Raw genomic sequence first — 22,817 nt, forward strand, 5'->3', positions numbered from 1 at the left:
AGTGTACATCCATTTTCCATCCTCTTGGAAACCAACACCAGTAACATTTTTAGAAACTCCATAATTAATGATAGCCGTTGGATTGTTAGAACCAAGGTCGTACATACAAATATGTTGATGACCTGTTACGTTAAAAAATTTGAAAAATACAGTTAATAGCTGAATATAACCGTAATAATAATAGCTGAATTGTAATACACACTTTAATGTAACAGAACAAACATCACACAAAGCAATAGTTTTTTTGCAATAGGAGCTGCTCACTTTGTAGTTTCAATCTCCTGCTACTACCATTCCAAAGGTTGTTGACCCACGCCCTCATTTTATATCAGTTACCAGTATATTATGGAGTCATTTGCTAAGTCAATGCATCTAAAAACGACATTGGTGAAATTTTTAATAGAAAAAAATGAATGCTACTGATATTCATCACCTAAAAGCTGTTTATATGATGAAACTGCTAATGAAAGTACAGTGAGTAAGTGAAGAATAAGAATTTTATGCATCCGAGCTGGTAAAACAAATATTGAGAATGAACCTTACAGTGGTCAACCAGTTTGTAGACATTAGAAGCACCAAAGGAGTGCATCACATAATGCATTGTCACCCAAACAAACATATCAGAAGAACACGGACACACATTATCATACAACTGGGCGACCATAAAATCTGTGCCATGCAAATTCACAGGAAAGATTGAAAACTGAAAAGGACAAATAATCTGTGACTGGAAACTGAAGCTATAAGTAAGGAAAAATGCAAATGCCAAAAGTTATATATATATAACACAAACAACAACGTGTGTGTTTTAAAAATATGCGATATTTTTTATTGTATGAACGTTACTGTACCTTTGTCCCTTGATTACATGCAGCTATCTTATGTAATTAATTACACAAGTTAATCTATGTTTTGAACTAATCTAAGAAAATATGCTCAAGCAACTTTATTTGATTGGTTTTATATCAATATTTGGGCATTTTAAATTCTTCTATCTCCATAATCTTTTCTTTTCCTATTTTTACATTCAGTGGTCCATTTTCTTTATTTCTACATTTCATTACTTTCATTTTGTTTATTTTCATGTGGGAGTTCTTGCGTAGAACTTCATCCATGTATTTTACTTACTCTCAGCTAGAATTGCTATATCAGCAAATCATAGCATCTTTATCTTTTCACCTTGTACTGTTACTCCATCTAAATTGTTCTAACATCATTAACTGCTCGTTCTATGCAAAGGTTAAAAAGTAACTGGGATAGGGAACATCCTCTAAAATTATGGTTTTTATATAATTACGGCTTCTTTGATGTATTATTGTTATCTCTATTTGAACATTTTATTCCAGTCTATGTTAGTGAATGCCTTTTCTAGGTCTTTTAATGCCAAGTATGTTGGTTTGTTTTTCTTTTTCCTTCTACTATTAATCTGAGCGCTAAAATTGCTTCCCCTGTCCTTATACTTTTCCTGAAACCAAATTTGTCTTCTAACACTTCTTCCATTCTCTCAATTCTTCTGAACAGAATTCTAGTTAAGATTTTTGGTGCAAGACTAGTAGACTAGTTAAGCTAATTGTTCAGAATTTATCTGCTCCTGCTTTCTTTGGTATTATGACTAACATGTCTATTCCAGGAGCCTTTCTGCCACTTAACTCTAATGCTCTCAGATCTAATTCAGATCTCAGTATTGTTTCACCCTTTTCATCCTCTTCGATCTCCTCTTCTTCCTATTTAACACCATTTTCTAATTCATTTCCTCCGTATAACTCCAATATATTCCACCCACTTGACTTTGCCTTTCATATTATAAATCTGTGTACCATCTTTAACACAATATTAGATTTTAATATTAGATCTGAAAAATCAGATCGGTACGTTTTACAGTGGGCGAATGCAATCAAGAGCTAAACGATTTAATTTCTGGATAACCAAGATCTGGTCTATCAAGAGTACCTGAAGCATTAAGCACTCAACCTGCTGAATATACATACATTGTTTGAATCGTGAAAATCAGACAAGCGGTTGCCAATTTTCCAAATGACGTCCTAAGGGCACTTGAAAATACCTTCTAACAGGTACTACTAGGAGCAGATGGGATGATGAAGGGGAGTGAAAAAATTTTTTTTTGACTAGGACCAACTAGTGCTAGGACCAACCATTTAGATATTTGCGATTTTCATCCAAAAATTCAGATCTAGAATTTTCCCAAAACTTCAGTTGCTGCTGTACAACATTTCTAGTAGCAACTGTATACCCTAATATATATCTCACTTAAAATTTCTTTCACTAAGAAAATATGCACGTAAATGAGGAAAAATCTTAAGTAGCTTTTATTTATAAAAAAAAAACATGATTACTGAACAGATCTCCACAAATGAAAACCTCTAAGAAAATAAGGTCCCAGATAGTAAAGAGTAACTCTGAACTGTGGAAGGTCTGTTCAATAAAATAGCTTTTGTAGATCAAGAAGGTCAACTACACAGAGCTTGTCAATTCCCTTTAATAAATAACTGCATATAGTCAAGTTTTTAGTCAAAAACTGCATTCAATCAAAAACTAATAGCAATCTCAAAATTTACTATTTTATTTTAATGTGCATATTCATGAAATGTGCATACCTCATCTTAATTTCATTCTGATAAAAGTAGACCAACTAATCAATTATAAATTTAACAAGCCTGAGCAAGGATCTTTAGTATTGGATTTGAACGCCACAAATATGTAAGATGAAATACCATAACAAATAAATACCAAACAATAAAATCTATAAATTACTCATACAAGGATACAGAATCCGCATGTTGCATAGTCCTGACATACACCAGAATGTGCTTGCCATAATTTTATAGTATAATCATATCCACCAAGTAGCTAATATAACTCTGTATTGAACCTGGTATATGAAGATAACACTGTACGAGGTGCTAAAACATGAATGCAACACTATCCCACTGCCTACAGTAAATAAGGGAAAAATGTGAAATATTCAGTTCACTATAAGTTGATAATATTAATCCAGTTAAAAGTTTATCTGAAAAATTGCCATGACTGGTCTAAGAAAGATTATACACTATGTAGATGTGAGAACAACCTGAAATGAACTCTCAAAGTAAATTTTACACCAAATTAGGTGAATAACTTAAATCTCACAGTTGCTTCTTGAAATAATATATCTTGATCCAATTCTTTTGGTTAATGTTGATGACTGAAATTTGTCATTTTTTTATAACATGACATCCCAGTCACAGATTTATCAAGAATTCCCATTTGTTAAATCTTAATTTACACCAGGAAATTTGTTAAGGAAAAATGTTAAAAGTACATTTTTCTTTAAATATTTTACTACATGTAAGTCCAGACCACTATTTTTTAACTTTCAATTATTCTTAAATTAAAATCTATATTCATATCTTGAAAGGATTACTCTGTCAGAAAGTTTCTAAAATCACAAACTAAATAATATCTCTCAGTTGCTATTTTGCACTATCATGAGTTGTATTTTTCAAATTTTTTTTTTAATAAACTTGAGAATCGTGGATGTATTATTTGTTTAATTTGAAAGAAAATTTGATTGCAGTTGTGCACAGTACTTTCAAATGACTGAAAAAACAAAATGGCTAAAAAGAATGAAAAAAATATCCACCTGATTGACTCAATTGCATTATACTAAACGCAAATTGAAATATGTCTACCAAATTTTATACCAAATATTTGATGTGCAATGAATTGTTTTGAGAAAAAAATTCATAGTTCATCTCCTGTCACTCTTTAATCAAAGTAGTTTAAACAAACATTTCCAAAATACTATAACTTTTTTCACAGAAAATTCTTATTAATTAACACTATTATTCTTAAAATTAATAAAACTTTCACAGAAAGTTTATTATTAATTAGCTTTGAAAGTTCCTATGAAGGAAAATGTTAATGAAAAAAGAAAAAATTAAAAATTATAGTTTATTTTAAAAGACAGATTAATCGTAATACTTAATTTTATTTAAACTTTACCGACTTAACTTTATTTAAACATTTTTTATAATGAAGTTTTTAACTTCATTATATTTTGAACAATTATTGAAATATTTTAACTTTGTGCGGTATTTAATGCACATTAAATGTTACACGACCTACAGTGTATAAAACTGTATTTTATTTATAATTTTCTAAAACTATTGACAAATATGTCATTTTAATCTTTAATATTTAGGTTACCTTTATTAGTTACGTAATCTAACCTGCTTTGGTCAATCCTGCCGCAAGGTACTGGTGAGACAGCTAATTACAATGTTGTCTTCTAGGTTCTTTTGTCTTCTAGGTTTGATTCCTGACAAGGATCTATTGTGGTTTCAACTTTCATTTCGTTTATTTCATTGTAATCACAGAAATTTTTTTAAAACCTTATACAAGACTATGAATAAAGACTTGTATGGTAAAACTTTTCTTGTTTTCATATTAATTAGTAATCAATTCCAAAGTTTTATCCTACAAAAACAGTGTAACTCCTGAGGTTTGAAACTTTTTATCCCCTGAGGTTTGAAATCAGCAGCTGAAACCATGTTAAATTTATTTCAAGAAGTACTTTGTTAAAAAATAAATTTAATTTCAACATATTCAAATGCTTTATTATTTAAAAATATTAGGATGAAAGTCCCTGTTATTCATTAAAAAACTAAAATATTGAAGAGCAGTTACATGTTTTTGTAGGATAAAACTCAAGAATTGATTCATTAATTAATATGAAAACAAGACAAATTTTATTAACAAACAATTCTTTATTATTCTTTTTAAAAATAAAAAGAAGAATATACTTTCTGCTTTTGGAAATATTCAGTTAAAGGAGAAAAAATGTAACTTGATTTATGTTTTAGATTATAATATTTTTAAGGTTTTATTTTTAGCTTGGAAGTGTTATTTTTATTGATAACATAATTTTTTTAAATTTTAAAATTTTTATTTAAAAATACATTTTATATACTGGACTAAACATCATTTTGCCCAATTACTGTTAAGAAAGTAGTTAATAAAAATAAAAATTAAATTTTTTATTTTATATTTTTAATAATCATCAGAGGAAATGTTAAAAGAGTCAGGCTTCTGCTTTAAGCATTCATGATAGTATGTTTTCACTGAATAACCTACTTTTTTCAAATAAATTTTTGTCCTGATTTATAAAAATCAACTAGTTTTATATAGCTTGTTAAGATCAAATCAGAAGGGTTAAAACAAAGGGTTGTTTAATAACCAGGAATAACATCTCAATTACTTGTTAGGGTTCTATTGCAAAAAATAAGTCCTGTCAATAAAATAAACTAGTCTATTCAATTTGAAACATACTTCATCAGACCATATCACTAAGCCAAGGAAAAGTGCATCTGCTTTACATTGAATAAAATTTCTTGCAAAATTGCACCCTTATTTTAAAAATATGTGGACAAAGTATATGATTTCCTGCTGAATAGTAACCTTTTTAGTTACTTTTCAGCAGTAAGAGTTGCTGAAAAGACTAGAGCTCTTCATTATAGAAGAGCTCTTTGCTAAAATATCCTGATCAAATTATTTGTTTTCTTAATTGCAACTAGTTCTAGGACTACTTAATCATGAAGCATTTCTTTATTATTTTCAAATTTTAAATTCTATTATGCAAACTAACAGCAGAGAATAGAGATTTTTCAAGGATGGCAGCTGTATTATTGTTATTTTGACATCTAAACTGTTGTTTTCTGTAATTAAACACCATAATTCTCAGTATATAAAAAAATGAAGTAAAGAACAATTGAATAGAAGCTACATTACTTATCATGAACAACTACAAAACCAAAATTTTTGATCTGTTGCAGAACTTTAATCCACATGCAAGGGAAATTGATTTTTAGCCCACCATATTATATAAAGCAATGTTTAAATTTTATTCTATCCCTATTTTATGGCTGCAATATACATGAGGTGTGATAGGTACTACTGAAGTTTTGATCTTTTGTTACACAACCAGTTTTCAATTCATCTAGGACTTTAATATCATTTACATGCTGATAGTGTATTGGCAGTAAATAGGCATCAAAAATCCAATTCATTCTTCATTTTCTTTCTAGTATCCTTGAGATGGGATAAATGTAGTTCTTGATCACATCTTGTCTCATAACAGATTGCCTTCATCTGATGAGATTTTGGACCAAAGAAATCATATTTCTACATATAATCAAATTTATCTGTTAAATTTATTATTTTTGTATACCCTGTAATATACATGTTTTGCTATTACCATAAAATTAGTTTTACTATTTTATTATTTCGACTTATAAAAAAATGTTTCTTGTGTTTTAGTTTTCCTTGGTGAACTTTACTAGTAACCTTAGCAGCCTTTCATTTACAAGTATTACTACTCAAAAATCAGCATACAGTGCTACAAGACCGTGGTCAAGAGTTTCTCGGAATAAGTTAGTATTACGGTATTCTCTGATTAAAATTTACTTTGTTTTGCAGTAGTCTTGTGTAGTTAATTTTCATGTAAATGATAATTATTACTTAACAGTATTCTAAATGTATCTTTATTTAACACGTTCCCTTCTCCAGAAAGATTCAGCTAATGCCATTCATATATATTAATTGAGTCTACATCAAATTTAATTATAAGAATTAATAAATGTCTATGATTTAAATTAATATGAATTAGCATTTTAAGTTTTAAGAAGAAAAAACTTAATTTATATGCCTTTTGGGGTTTGTTGCTCCATTAGTTTTTTGTGTTACAGACTTACTTGTTTGTGACAAGCTCAAACCTTCTACCTTATGTTCTCTGTTTAGTTACCTGTTGAAGGGAGCTGGATCTTTCTGGGAAAATTGCAGACTGACAACTAGAATGAATAATTCATTTCTCAAAAAATGCTTTTTTGAGAATATTTGGATAGCAATTATAGTTTATATGTTGAATAATTTCTGCATCTGCTTGTTTTACTAATCATTTCTTTTTTCTGGCAGTTTAGCTTAGCTGATCTTGTTATTAAAGTTTATTTGATTGCCTGAAAATATATTCGAACCTATGAAGAAAACAGTTTACTAATACCCCTGGTTAACATCTACTATATCTTCTAGTTAACATCTAAGTATAGCAAATTGACAATTTTGGGAGGGATTACCATTGGATTGCTAACTGGTACAGGCTTTACTTCAAAATACACTTTTTTTATAAGTACCCACTGATACAATTCAATGGCATTCATCTTCAATTGAATACTATAACCTGTTAACTTGTTAATTCCAACAGTGTACAATTTTTGTTGGAGGCAACAACTAATGATTTGAATGCTAATTAAAATTTAGTTTATAAATGTTCTGTGATAATCCTATGATACCTAAAAAAAATCACCTGTACTGTTCAGAAATTCAACAGAATGGTATGCAGGTAAGTCTGCTGTAAGTGTTATTAATTATGTAGATATAACAACGAAGTACCTTTGATATTCATTTACATTTTAAAAATTATTATGTTGCATCATTATAATAATAAAAGCGAGGTGACCCATTACCAGAGTGTTTAAGAGAGACATCCAGATTTTCTAAGTAACAAGGGTGAAACCACTAAAGTAAACTAATTGTATTTTAATTAGACTCAAGATTTGTATTGAGATCTTGCTGAATTTTAGAAGTTTGTTAAATTTGTACTCCAGAAGATACTTAAAGCTATTAATTAGACAAGCTTCCTTATCAACATAGTTACTACACTACATCATGTAATTCTGCTTATGAAGGTGAATAGGTAACTGCTGAGGAATAAATGAAGAGACCAACTTTTTAAGAAATATTGTAATTTTGAAATGGAAATTTAACCCAATTTTTTATGATTCTGAATAATTTCATATTTTCTTTTAGATGGCGACAGTCAACTCTAAGTAATACATTAGAAGCATGTAAAACAGCATGGCCAGTACCGCACATCGAATCTGCTTTTCTTCCAGAATTTAAAATAAAAAAGAAAAATGAAATAAATTTTGAGGTAATTTTTTTTTTCTTTAAATTAGAAGTAACCATATTATTAAACTGGTTTTCATAATACCGTATAAAATTTTAAAATTAATAACATTTAAAAATAATTTCTATAAGCAGTAACGGTAGTAACCCAGAAAAGTTATATTTAATTAATTGTAACCTCTATAATTTATGTTTAAAGTATAAATTAACATAAATTTCAATAATTCTGTTGTATTTTTAGTAGTTACAAAAATCTGATAATTATCTGTGAAGATGATTTTAAGAATATTATCAATGTATTTATAAGGAGCATATTTTAATTTAGAATAAGTTTGATTCCATTATCCTTTGCCAATTTTTTCAAAGTAGTCTCAGATTAAAGTCATTATGTGTAAATTTGTAGAAAATGGGTGAAAACCAAATAAATTGTTTTTATTCAAAAAGAGTCAAACAAAAAATTTTCAGTCATATTAGTTTATAATATGATCATTCAAATTTTTATAATTATATCTTGAGAAACAGTTTTCTTATTAACCTGTTTATTCAGCAATTGAATGAAGTAATGTGGTGGTTGTTTGATTTTTATAAGGTTATTTGTTTTTTTTAAGGTTTTATTAGCCGATTTGATTTTTTTTAAATTAAGTATTGCCACAGTTTAACCAATCAAAAGTTATTACTTATAAACAAAACCTTTAAATTTAATAAAGAAATATTTATTTTTAATCCATTTTTTTCTGAAAGTCAGTTTGAATCAATGATGTCAAATTCTGTTTCCTTCCCAACTGGACATTAAAGTTAGAAGCTCTACTCTGATGTTAATTTCTAACAATTTAAATGATATTTTATATATATATATATATATATATATATATATATATATATATATTTTTACATTTTAAAGATTAACTTAAAAAAGAAATTAAAAAGATAGATAAAAATTCCTAATCGCAGGACTTCAAGAAATGAGAAACACCGATCGAGAGCCGTTTGAATCTCAGGGTTACAGAATTTACAAAGGAATCCCCGGGAAATGTGTGATGAAGAATTGCCCACAGTTCGGAACAGGATTTGCAATCAATCTTAAAATAATTGACTCAGTCATAGAATTCAACCTTAACCCTAAAATCAGCCAATAAATTCTACACCATAATAAATGTCCATGCTCCCACCAATGACAAAAACAATCTTAAAAAAGATAGAGAAGAGATGGACAAATTCTGGGAACTTCTTGACCAAACTGCAAACAACACAAATAAGACCCACACCAAGATTTTAATAGGGGACTTTAATGCCCAACTTGGTAATGAACGAAGATATCATGATATTATCGGAAAATGGCCTGCCCAGAAGAAAACTAACAAGAACGGCCAAAGACTTGTCGAATTTTGCAGAAACCATAATATGATCTCAAAATCCACCTATTTTATGAGAAAACCAAACAAATTGAAGACTTGGAAACACCCAGATTGGAAAAAAGGGGTATGGCAACTCGATCATGTTTGCATGGACCGGAAATATCACAACGAGATTTATAATGTAAAAGTCTTGAGAGGAACAGATACTGGATTGGACCATTACTTAATTAAAGTTAAAATAAAATTCACCCCGCATAAAAAGAAAAAATCCCAACCTAAAAACAAAAGAGCTTATGATCCACATAAATTAATAAACAATGCCATCTTTGAAGAAACAACAAAAAAAATCAAATTAACTAATAATTTAAAAGAACTGACATCCCAACTGAAAGAAATAGCTGAAGAACTAGCCCCTATAAACCCAAGAAAAAAACACCAATGGTGGAATGAAGAATGTGACAAAGCATTCAAAGACCGACACCGAGCTTGGATCAACCACCAAACCCGGAAAACTGAAGAATCTAACCATGAATTCACCAAACAAAGGAAAATAACTCAGAAAATTATAAGAGGAACCAAACGACAAGCCCAAAAAACTTATTCAGCAAATAGAAGAAAGTTCCAAGAAAACTAACTCCCGAGATTATTATAAAATTTTTGGTCAGGCTCTTCAAAGATATGAACCACCCACCCTTATGCTGAGAGGAAAAAAAGGAAATATGGCCCACACCAATAAAGAAAATGCTGAAATTTTGGCAGAAACCTTCAATAAACTCCTCAACTGTGACGACTCCCCAGAGCTTTTTGAGATTGATACTGAAACTCCAGTTAAAACTTCACCGGTAAATATCAACCCGCCAACAATTCAAGAAGTTCTCGCAGCCTTAAATGAAATAAAAAACTACAAAGCAAGCGGAGAAGACCAGCTTTTCGCAGAACTCTGGAAACACTCATCAGTTTATTCAGTCAAAACTTCCCTACATCTATGCCTCGTGAAAATATGGAACGAAGAAAAACTTCCAGAACACTGGACCACAGCCCTCATTCATCCATTACATAAAAAAGGGGATAAAACTAATCCGGAAAACTACAGAGGCATATCTCTCCTGGATTGCACATAAATCCTGTCGAGAATCATATACAACCGATGCAAAGACCAACTTGAACTGGAACTTGGGGAAATACCAAGGGGGATTTAGGCCATGGAGAGGTTGCCCGGAGCAAATAATATCCCTAAAACTTATGATGGACTTATATAAAAGACGGAAAAAACAACTAATAATCACCTTCGTCGACTTTAAAAGGGCCTATGATTGTATACACCGACCATCCATGCTGAATATTCTGAGAAACCTGGGCCTTCACCCTAAACTCGTAAACATGATAAAATTAACTTTTTAACCAATACCCAGTCCAGAGTGAAATTCAGAGGTGAACTCTCTCAACCCATCTACATAAAAACTGGATTGAGGCAAGGAGACGGCCTCTCAGCACTCCTTTTTAACTGCGCCCTCGAATTTGTCATGAGAAAATGGTATGAAATAAATCCCAAAAATATAAAAATGGGTACTAAGAAAAACTCCATCACACTAAATTGCCTAGGATTTGCAGATGACCTCGCTCTTTTAGCAAATAATATTCAAGAAGCCAAAACGCAAATCATGAGCCTTCAAAACCTAGCACAAAAGATAGGGCTTCATATCTCTTTCGAAAAAACTGAACTAATGGCCATAGATCCTCTGGTAATAGAGCACATTACGGTAAACAATCAGAAAATTAAAATAGTAAAACAATTTAAATATCTAGGGGAAATAATAACTTATAATTTAAACGAAAAAGTGACATGGCAAAACAGGACAAATAAAATGATTAAATCCCAAAAATTAACTTGGTCAACATATAACAAAAAATGCCTTTCTGCTAAAACAAAACTTAAACATTATAAAACTGTAGTACAGCCAGAAGTCACCTACGGAAGCGAGACCCTTTTCAAAATCACTCAGAAAAACCGAATTGAAAAAATTCTGAAAATAGAGAGGAGAATTGTCAGAACGTGTATCAATAAAAAACACCAAAAAGAAGGCCAATGGTGGATTGTGCCAAATGAGGTGGTGTATCAAAAAATAGAGCCTGTTACTGATACTATGCGGAAAAAAAGAATCTCTTTCTTTGGTCATCTCATATGGACACCGGAAACAAGACTGTCAAGAAATATCATTGAAAAGCTCTGGTTCCAAAAGCTAGAAGTAGGATGGATCAAAGAAATTAGAGAAGATATGAAAGAATTGGGAATTTCCCTGACTGACCTACAGAATAAAACTGGAAAAATTACAAAGCTAAAAGACAAAAGCAATAGATTTAAACTAAAGACAGACAAACGACAAGGTACAACGAAGAGGGTATTTACGGATGAAGAAAAGAAAGCAAGATCTGAACGGATGAAGAAATACTGGGCAGCTCGGAAGAGTAAAATAACACGCTTTTCTCAGAAAAGATCCAACTAAAATTGACTTAAGTGGTCCCATGTTGGCCGTAAAAGCATAATAATAATAATGGAGATTATAGTAACATTAAAAAAAAAATTAAATGAATAAAAATTTATGTACTTTCTACACAGTATTATAATTATTTTCTGAATTTAAGGACTTTTTATAATATCTTTTTTGAGTGTCTAAAGTTTTATTAGTTCCAACAAACAAAAAAAAAAGAAATTAATTCATCATCCAAAAGCAAAAAAAATAATTCATTTTATTGTAAAACTATTCTGGAGGTAAATGAATTTAAGTAGCAACTGATAGATTTTCATAACAATATCAAAGTGGTATAGATAATTAGGTTGGTCATGTTCTAAAATTCACTTTGTTAAATTAAGTAATTTTGTGAAAATAGCTATTTATTACAGTGTGATATTTTAACTGTATAGAAATAATTGTATTTTTCAGGATACACAAGTTGACAAAACTGAATTTATAAGAAAATGTAGACTTTTAAATAATTACTCTTACATTTTACTTTCAGTTTAGAAAGTTTAACAAAATTAAGTAATGACTTACATTTTACCCTATAACGCAGTAATAATATTAATTATTTAATTACGTAAATTTTAGTTATTTACCTAACTAATTATAAATAACCTAGTTATTCATGAAGAATAGTGCATTGAATTTCAACATAGAGCATGTCTTCCTGTGCATGGTATTTTTTTGATTGAAGGTGCCCTTTGGTTTAAAAAAAAATATATTTAAATTATCATGAAATTATTAATCTTTCAATTAAATTAATTCTACTCAGGCTCCTAATGCAGATGAAGCTTACAAATTGTCTCCTTTGAAGATCCATTATTTTTATGCTCATTATAAATTCAGTAATTTTTATTTGATTAGGGCAGTTCAAATGCTTACATGTGTAAATCACATTGTACTGAGATGCTGAAAAAGAAGAAATGTACATAATCTCTTGAAGAATCAGATAGCAGTCATAAATGTTGAAGATGAAGAAAGAAAGGCTCTTTTTCAGGAGTGAGACAAAAATGAAGTCTGTTTCCCCCATATTGGAGAACAAAAAAATTGAGTGGAGTAACTGTTTAAGGAGAAAGAATAAAAATGTTGAGATTTGCGGATGTCATTATTCTTTTGGAAAAAATTAAAATTGTTAGAAGAAATTTCAAATGGCATGAATTAATTACTAGAGGAGAAATTAGTGTGAAAATAAATAAAAGTAAATAAAAGATAAAAAACCTTTTAAAAGGTATGGTTTTATTAATTATTTTCATGTAACAGAAAGGAGGATAATAAGGAATTAAATATTAATATAAAGGAACATATCACCCTAGAAATTGGAAAATTGTATTTTTTGGGTAATAGAATTACAGAAGGAAATCAAAATAAATTAGAGATGCAAAGCAGACTAGCATAAGCAAAATAGTTTTCAGGAAAAAAATAAGTCTGCCAGTATTATATAAATATAAGAATTAGAAACACATTTTTATAAGTACTTGTGAGAAGATCCATTTTTGACTGGTTAATTTAACAAAAAAAATTATGCTGAAGAAAATCATCTTTCTATTATCTGTAACTATTATTGAGTGCTATACGTAAACTGTGTTGGTGATCCCACTGTAGCGGTCTTCCATTTTTATTTCTGTTATATGATCAGTTCATGATGATATAATGAAATTTTATTAAATACTGAATTGAATGATGGATTCATTCATTATTATTAAGTAATATTGTTACCAAGAGAAATAATGAGGTTACTTCATGAAAAAAAGGCTTCATCAATTTGTGTATCTTTAAATAATCTGAATTTGAAAATGGATTTTCAACTCTAAATCAGGCTATTGAAAAAGAGGTTAATTCATTAATAAAATTGAAAAAAATAGATTTTATTACTGAAAAGTAGCCCATGTATGACAGAATAAAAGTAATCATGCATAACATTGTTTATATGTATTACTTTATATAATAACATTGTAAAGGAAAAACCATTTACACAATTTAAAAAATTCATCCTTGTAGATTGAAACATTACATAAAAAAGTTGAATAAATTTCTTGAAACTTATGAAAGGAAAAAAACAAAACTAAAGAAAAAGCAAAAATAGAACATCTAATTACAGATGGCTGAGATATGATGAGGTATCTCAATCTCCTTTGGAAAAATTGAATATGATAATGAAATGTAAAATGCATTTTTGGTTGATCTTATTTACCTAGGGTAAATTTGCTTTTCATGACAATAAGTTACAATAAATCTACAACATTTTTTCCCAATCCTAACATTAAGAAATAAGTGTTTTTGAAATAACAAGAGAATAAATTTTAAAGATTAGTCTTTATAAATATTATATATTTATTTAAATAGGGATGATGTTTTTATTCAATCATCATTATCTCACCTCACTATAAATTTAGCCTTTACTTGGGAAACACATAGCTATTCACTCCCTGCTTTAGCAGTTCTAATGGGTATCAATAATATTCAACTGATCATATTTTTTTTTGTAATAGAATATCAAATTCCATCTGATTGAAGACTTTAATATTTTTGTTTTTTGTATTTTAATATTTAGTAGACTTTAATATTTTTCGAGACCTTCTATTTAAGACCTACTTGATCTTATTTTTTCTAATCAGTCTTGCTTGGTTCAAATTCAGTGGTATGAACATTCTTATCTTGAGAATTGAGTTATTATTGCTTTATTTTTATTCTAAAGTATTTGATTATAATTTATAATAATTAATTTATAATTTCATTTTCAGATTATTTCTGAAAATGGAGTTCAACAAGTAAAAGATGAAGTTAGAATTCAATCAACATGTGGACATAATCCATTTATTGTTAATTGTCCTTATTTTTGGCAGACTAAGAAGAAAATACTTATAGGTTTGTATTTGTAAATCTTTTCTTTGTTAACTTGTTTTATAAATTGTAAGTAATTTAGTTCCTATTATGTCTGGTTAATGTGGTATAATTCTTCTGTAAATATGAAATTAAAAGTAGTAGTAAGTAGCCTTTATAATTAAGAAATTCTGTATTCAGAGTTGAAAGAAAATTATTCATTGGATGGGTTGTAACTATCTAACTTTAAATATGTATAAAACAATTATAATTTTTTACTGAAATTAATTATTTTAAGATTCATATTATTCCTCTGTACCATTAAATTATATTTAAATTCTATTAAATAAGCCACCTAGTACAGAATATTGAGATAAGACATATCTTAATTTAATTTTTCATGAAAGTACTTCTGCAGGATCCCACATTCTCAATCATGATTGAAATAATTCTGTTGTTACATAATAAAAATTTTAAAATAAAACTACTAAAATAATGAAAATTGCATATTAGTTTACACGAGTGCTGCTATCTGTTGCTGTTTTTATAAGATTGTTTCCTTCAAATGCTGTCTGATGATTTATAAAATTGAAATTTCATTTGTATTTATATATATAATATTTTCTAATATATTTAATTTTATGGTATCTTTATTAATTTTTAATGTTTCTAAATTTGTGTTAATATCAGAAAAAGAACTTAAACAGCCTAAAACATGTAGCAGTTGAAAGTGGATAGTACTTCTAATTAATTTCATTAATTACTCTTTTTTCTGTTTTGCATTCACAAGAACCTTTATTTTGCAGATTTTTCTGTAATTTTTTTTCTATCTTGACAATCTTTTATTTCAGTATTTGGTTTATATGGTTCTTCCTTTACTTGTTTTATGTGTGGGGGCGGAGTTTTATATTTCCATAATTTATCAAAAAGTTTTAAACCTAAAATATAATTACACAAATAAAATAATTTAAAAAAATATTAACATATATGATAAAAATAAATATAAAAAGTTAGTGGATAACTGCAAAATGTTAAGTAATGAAATATTTAAAAAATAACAATAATAAAAGTAATAGAGAGGAATATGTACAAATAAATGCAAAGAATGTAAAAATATTTTTACAGGTAAAACCAACAGATATTTAAAAAGAGATTTACAGAACATTACACAGCATACAAAAATAAAAAAATGAGGTATACCTATTATAGCTGAACATCTGTTAGAATGCAAAAATAGTATTACAGATTATAAAAACATTAGAGATTTTGGAGATTTGTGATAATGATAAAAAATGAATATACTCAACAAATATTATATTTATAAATATAAATAAAAATATAAAATGATGAATGACCAGATCACATTCGAAGATCTGACCAGATCACATTGCTAACAGTTAGCAATAAAGACTATAGAACAAAGGAAAATACTACATTTTAAAGACTAAATTATTCCAGTACTGGATAGCACAAATACATGTACATTTATATCATTTAAAATTTTTTAATAGAAAATATTATAATTTTCAAAAAGAGGACACAAGTTATTTGAAAGCATAAGTTTTATTGTAATAAAAATAGAATTTAATAACAACTGAAGATGTGGGATACCACGAAAACCGGTTATTAGAAATCAATAAGGTAAGTTTAACTTATCTGATTACTGTATTTTGGTGATTTATATTTCATATAATAATATATTTAAATTCACTGTAACCATCAGATTTATCCATAACAATTCTGCACTGTATTGAGATTGATTATTTTTACACATTACGGTATCCAGTAACCTCCTCATTTCCATTATAATGCTATCTACCACTGTAATGAAGAACACAGTATAAATGGCTCCTTTTGCTCTCTTAACGTTCATATAATGTTCTACACTCCTATAAAGTTCTAAAGACTTTCTTGGTTGGATAGCTGAATAAGCAGTTAGAACTCATAAAATTTACAAGAAATTAATTAATTTAAACCTTTAGCTGATGTTAACAGTAGATACTGAAAGTCTACCCCTTTCTACAGACCAAATGTTCCCCATAACTGAAAGTACTCTCAACTGGAGCAGATGTCCCAGGCAAAGACATCGCAAACTCAGTCATTTTAGAAATATTGCAACATCTTTCTTTTGAAACATCTTAAAAATTGCTTTCCACTTCTTTTCAAAATTATCTGGTACTTTTCAGAACTTGAACCACAACCTATCCTTTGGTTTTGAATTACTTGGTTCAACAATGTACATTCATCAAATAGGTCATCAAATAGGTCATCAATATTTATGGAATCTTCTATAATTTCATTAACAACTTGTGCAGTCTCTTATAAATCAGAAAGTACTATCCACTGAAAGTACTGGATACTAAAATGATAAAAATTGTCTATGCTTAAGAATTTTAGGCCATCAAAAACTGAAAGAATTCTTGCAGATAACAAACCAAGGAACCTTGTGCTGCTATGAGATATACTTTTCCACTAATTCACAGAAGTTTCGTTACTCATACAGGCACAGAGAATCACATGCCAATTCCCCTTTCACATCACGAAAATTACTGTTAAACTGTTTCATAATTGTTTTCCAAGAAGGCAACACAAAGGCAACAACAAAACTGCCTTGATTTTTGTTCTACCATATGAAAATTTTGGGTCATATAATAATAATAACCTTTTAGATCTGCATTTTGATGTTTTAAAGGTTTTGTGTCTACAGTGTGGTATGAAAATGCAGCTTCCTTAGCAGCACATTGCAGATCAGTTATTGTTATCCCCATCTTTGGCTTTAAATCTCTTATGTTTGCTTAAGCAGTATCATTAATAGCACTGTGTTTAGCTGTTTTCATCTTCACTTTCCTTTAGACAGCCTCATGTAACAATATGTAAATGTTCAGAATCAGAGTTTACAAAAAGTATTGCTAAAACACATGTTGAAAATAAATACAAGTACATGTTTTGTATAACCATGTTTTTAAAAATATTAATGTTTGTGTTTAAAACAAGGATCATGGATAGAAAATTGCAAAAATTAACTAAACTGAACAACACTATACAGAAAGGCAGAAATCAGAATGATCGCAGCATGTTGGGAGGAAAAGGCAAAGGAACATTCAAAACACCTGTTTCCCAAGTCATTTTACCCAGCAGCAGCTGACAGCAATACACTAAGCATACATACTCTTGTACCATGGGACTGAATTTTAACTGCCATAAAATGCCAGCAGAATTGACAAAATTTTACATGTTTATATCATAAAAACTGGTGTTTGCTGACACCAGCCTTGACACTGTAGGCCAGGTCCACTTTCATTCTGCAGCATAAGCCTCCATAGTGTATGGGTTAGAATGCTTAATTATTTCAGCCATGCTTCTCCTGTAGCCCCAGCATATATAGGGCCAGCATATATAGGGTGACAGTATGCACAGTTTAATTGCACAAGCTCTCCCATTTTTGAACATGGCCCACCATGCTAGTGCTCTGTGCAACACTGAGCAAGCACTACTACATGTGACATAACCCTCCACTTTGAAATAACTCTGCAGTAAGGAATGCAGCATTTTTGGATTTTCCATCTATCCATACCCTAGGGTATTCCACCTCAGGAGAGAGATGGATGATGACATTTCTGACCCTAAACAAGATTGGAATGAGCTTTTATCTGCTCAAGATCATGAATATTTGTGTATCTTCTTAGATGAAAGCTGCAGATGTTAATGAACTTTTATTGATTCTATTCTCAAATTAGCTATTGGATAATGCAATATATAGATAATTTGAGAATAGAAACATTTATCAATAAAAATTATGATAATTTCTTTAAATTGTTAAATAATAAATGTTAAATAAAAACAAGCTAGTAAATATTTTAATTTTTTTATTATTGATGATTTTTGTATTTATTTTTATAATCCTTGTTACATCTTATCTTATTAAGATCAATTGCAAACCTATTTAAGTTCCTTATTTGCTAGTAAGCAAACCCAAGGATTTGCTTGCTTACTCTTAGTTTTCACCAGTAGTAACCTATTACTAAGAAACTACAGTTTCTTTCAAAGAAACTGTAGTTTTTTTCTTTGAAAGAAACTGTAGTTTCTTAGTACTAAGTCACAATAGAACTGTGATTTTTATACCTTTTCTACTGACAGTGAGTTTAATAATTGAAATGTCAATCTAGGTTTAGATTCTAAGTAACATTTTTTGTGATTATTAATTTATATTTTGCTTTATAGATTTTACATCTTCAAGTCTCTGCTTAAAAAATTATACATCAATTTCATAAGTGATGAAGTAAATCTTATAAGTGTAGAAGTAAATCTGATTACTTCTACACTAATCAGATAAAACATTCAGGACAGATGAATACTCTTGAATTGCTGCTGAACTCATGTATTTATACAATAAGTTAATGTAATAATAAATGAACTTTAAATAAATTAAAATATTATATTTAAAATAAAATATTATATTATATTAATTCAAGAGTATTCATCTGTCCTGAATGTTTTATCTGATTACTTCTACACTAATCACTTATGAAATTGATCACTTATTATTTATTAAATAATAAATTTAAAATGTATATAAAAATGTTTTATACATTTGGACATTTTTTCAATCTGTTAACAAGCAGATTAAAAAGAAAATACAAAATACAAAATTTATGAAGACTTTCAACTGGTCATCTGATCGCAAAATGCTAATGCAGTAACAGCTTTCTGATGTCCACTATATCCATGTTCAACAGTTCCTGTTTCTATATTCCATAAACGAGCTGCACCATCAGATGAAGCTAAAAAAAAGTTTCTTCAAATTAATTGAAATTGAATGATTACTACAACTTTTAGAAAAAAATTGATAGAGTAGATACAGAATATAAGATCTAAATGTTAATGAGAAAATAAATTATTCATCCAACTGAACAAATAAAACATGAGTTTTTTAGTAGATGAGTCACATAAAAGTAAATGACTAAATATAGTAACTAAAAATTTTATCTATTTCATTAATTACGATTTATAACACTTACGATTTATGTGTAAAAATGAATTTCTAACCAACTCATAAAATACTACAGTGATTCATTTAAAAGTGACCTGTCTACAGTTATTTGCACAGGCTTAATAAACATACCACAGCAAATCAATAACAATGAAAATCACCTCTAAATTAAAAAATAGTCTATTGTCTCAAAAATATATAGTTGAGATAACATTAATACATTAATATCTCTACCCTTTAATATCTTTCATGAACCAGTACTTTTCATAATGAGAGAAACTATGCTTCATTATTTTAATCTAAATCGCTTATCAATTTGTATTTATATTACTGCAAATCATTGTCCATGAATAATATGATAAGGCTTCGTTCAAAAGTTTGTACTCATGTACAACATGAGAAAATTTCCTTTATTAATTACATTTGCCTTCATTCAAATTGTTGAAACATTCATTTAACTGTATTTCAGATCAAACTTATGGTCAACTTGAGACTGTAGAAGACTACACTTCATTTAAATTCATACATCATCCTCATTTATCTTCTGAGAAAAGTTTTTCACTTCACTGATAAACTGATTTGATTATATTTATATTTCATCAGTTAATACTGAAAAAAGTTTATTTCATACTGTACAGTGGTAATTTCTTCCCATTCACCCAACTATCTCTAAACCTTTTCCTTATTTTCCCCAAACTATTAGGCAATTTAAAACATAACTGCCTTTATTTCTGTTTCTCTAATACTATCCTTCGACTCTTCATTGACCTACTCTTCATTAATCACTATGTGATTAAATATTATCAATTTTTTATAAACTGTAGGCAATAACTGTAGAGGAACTTTAATTACTGATCTCCTTGGCGGACTGGCAAGCATCTCTGCGTTTCATCTTGAGATCCTGGGTTTGAATCCTAGTCAGCATTGGCATTTTTCATATACTACAAAATTTTCATTTCATATTCCCACTTCATGCAGCTGAAGCCATGTTCTGGGAAAGTCCAACTATGGGATGTTCCTGATGGCACGGCTTAAATATCATTTTATTAAATAAAATGATTTAATGTTTAATTCAATGATTTTAACTATAGCACGTACACATGTATTTAATTCAATTGGCACTAAAACTAATGTAGTTTCACCACTTCAAGCAAAATTTGTTCTATGTAGGCTTAACACACCAGGTACTGAGTTGACTGGGCAATCAAATTCAAGACCCAGCCAGACAGATGTACTTTTTACATGTTAATAATCATTTATTTAATTCTTCTGCTCACCTGTGACTTCACAACATAGCAGATGACTGCAACAGCATTTTTTAGGGTGGTTGTGCAATTCTGCAAACTTTTTTGTAAATACTGTTATTTTTTAATTGACAAATAAGAGATAGCCATATATAGAAAGTAATAAATATATAGAAAGTAATAATGGTCTAATAATGGTCAAAATCAGTCCAGTAGTTCACATTAGGTGATTCAAAAGCCAATTCACACCCACACCCACACCCACACCCCCACCTCCACCCACACCACCACCATAACATAAATGTGTTTTATATAATACAGAAAATCATTTGTAGGAAGAAATTAATTATCTCCATTAGTAACCTAATCTTTTTTTTCTTTCGTTATAAAGGACAAACTAATTGTGAAATGTAATTTATAATGTATATTAAGATGATTACTTGATTAGACATTTTTGATTCCTACTGACTTATTACATGATGAAACTACTTTTCAGGTGCTCTATTTTATATACATGCATTTGGTTCTATAATTACCAGTAATAATATATTGTGTATCAGCACTGAAAGCGACAATCCCACACCCAACATTGATTTTCATGTTTTAATTCTTGTACCAATGAGAAGTCAGCTGTTTTCCATATTCTTGCAGACTGATCAGCAGATGTTACCAAGTACCTAAATAGTTTTAAGACTATGAATTAATGCAATACATAAAATAGATCATTGGAAAAACTTATAATAATGGAAATAACTTATAATAAGTGGAAATTATATAATAATTTCCACTTACCAACAATTTGTATGTCCCAGCACTTTATATCAATACCAATGAGCCATGATTAACAATAAAACAAATTTTTTACCAAAATCTAATACTAAATCCAGTGTTCATTATTTTTAGCATTTTATTTCACTTCACATTCAGTTTCAGAATGAAATTTTTGTATTCAACAAGGTATAGTGCACAAGGTATAGTTCAACAAGGAATAGTTAAAAAATCAACATGTATTTTAAAAAAAATACTATACATAAAGGACATATCCTGACTGACTTATTCATCATCAATGCCCATCCCAGCAAAGAAACTACTGATAAAATTGATGAAAATTTCTACATTTAAAAATTTAACCTTGAAATTGGTAAAAGTAAAAGAAAATTTATACATTAGATGGGATATTCACTAAATTGGGGCTAGTAAATATAATATAAATAGTGGTCTGAACATGTATGACAGTGGTTTAACTAACACAGTCACTGTTACAGTATGTACAATGCAACTGCCTCCAGTTACTTGACTAAAAAACAAAACTAAGTCAGGTAAGAACCAGGCTAAATACATTTTATTTTTACTCATGAAGTATGGGTAATATCATTTATAACTAATTTTTAAGTTAGAGGCCAACTGTTTCGAAACAGTTGGCCTGAACAAGCTTTATTATTATGAATTTAACATAGGAGGGTATAGGAAGCAGAGGCAGCTGAATGGATGGGAAAATTACCTTTACAATTTCTCCTGACTGCAATGGGAATGTAAGTAACCATACAGCATGGGGAAAGCTGTGACGGGCCAGCTATTATATATATAAAACATGTCATGAGTAATTCATAAACACCCAGGAAATAATAGATGTCCTACACAAATCTAGAATAAATTAAAAAAAACAATTAAATTTATTGAAATGAGTATGCTAAATAGAACTGAAATATAATGTGAAGCATTATACTAAAGCTAAATGTGAATTTTTATTACTGCACATTTCATAAGTGACATTACATTATATGATAGGGGTGGTCTTCAGAACCTTAAAATTTAGTTTTGGTTAATTCTAACAATCAATATGCCCAACTTATAGGATTAGTACTAATATAATTGGCATGAATATAATATAACTGTCACAACAGTTTATGCTAATGTCATGATCAACTAC

At 29.0% G+C, this 22,817-nt stretch overlaps 1 pseudogene; it reads right to left on the bottom strand.

The window, feature by feature from the left end:
- The window catches only part of LOC142322911 (target of rapamycin complex subunit LST8-like), a 33,701-nt pseudogene that overhangs the window by 2,997 nt on the left and 7,887 nt on the right, over window positions 1-22,817 (bottom strand).

This window comes from Lycorma delicatula, chromosome 4 (assembly GCF_047948215.1).
Source record: "Lycorma delicatula isolate Av1 chromosome 4, ASM4794821v1, whole genome shotgun sequence".
Lineage (NCBI taxonomy): Eukaryota > Metazoa > Arthropoda > Insecta > Hemiptera > Fulgoridae > Lycorma > Lycorma delicatula.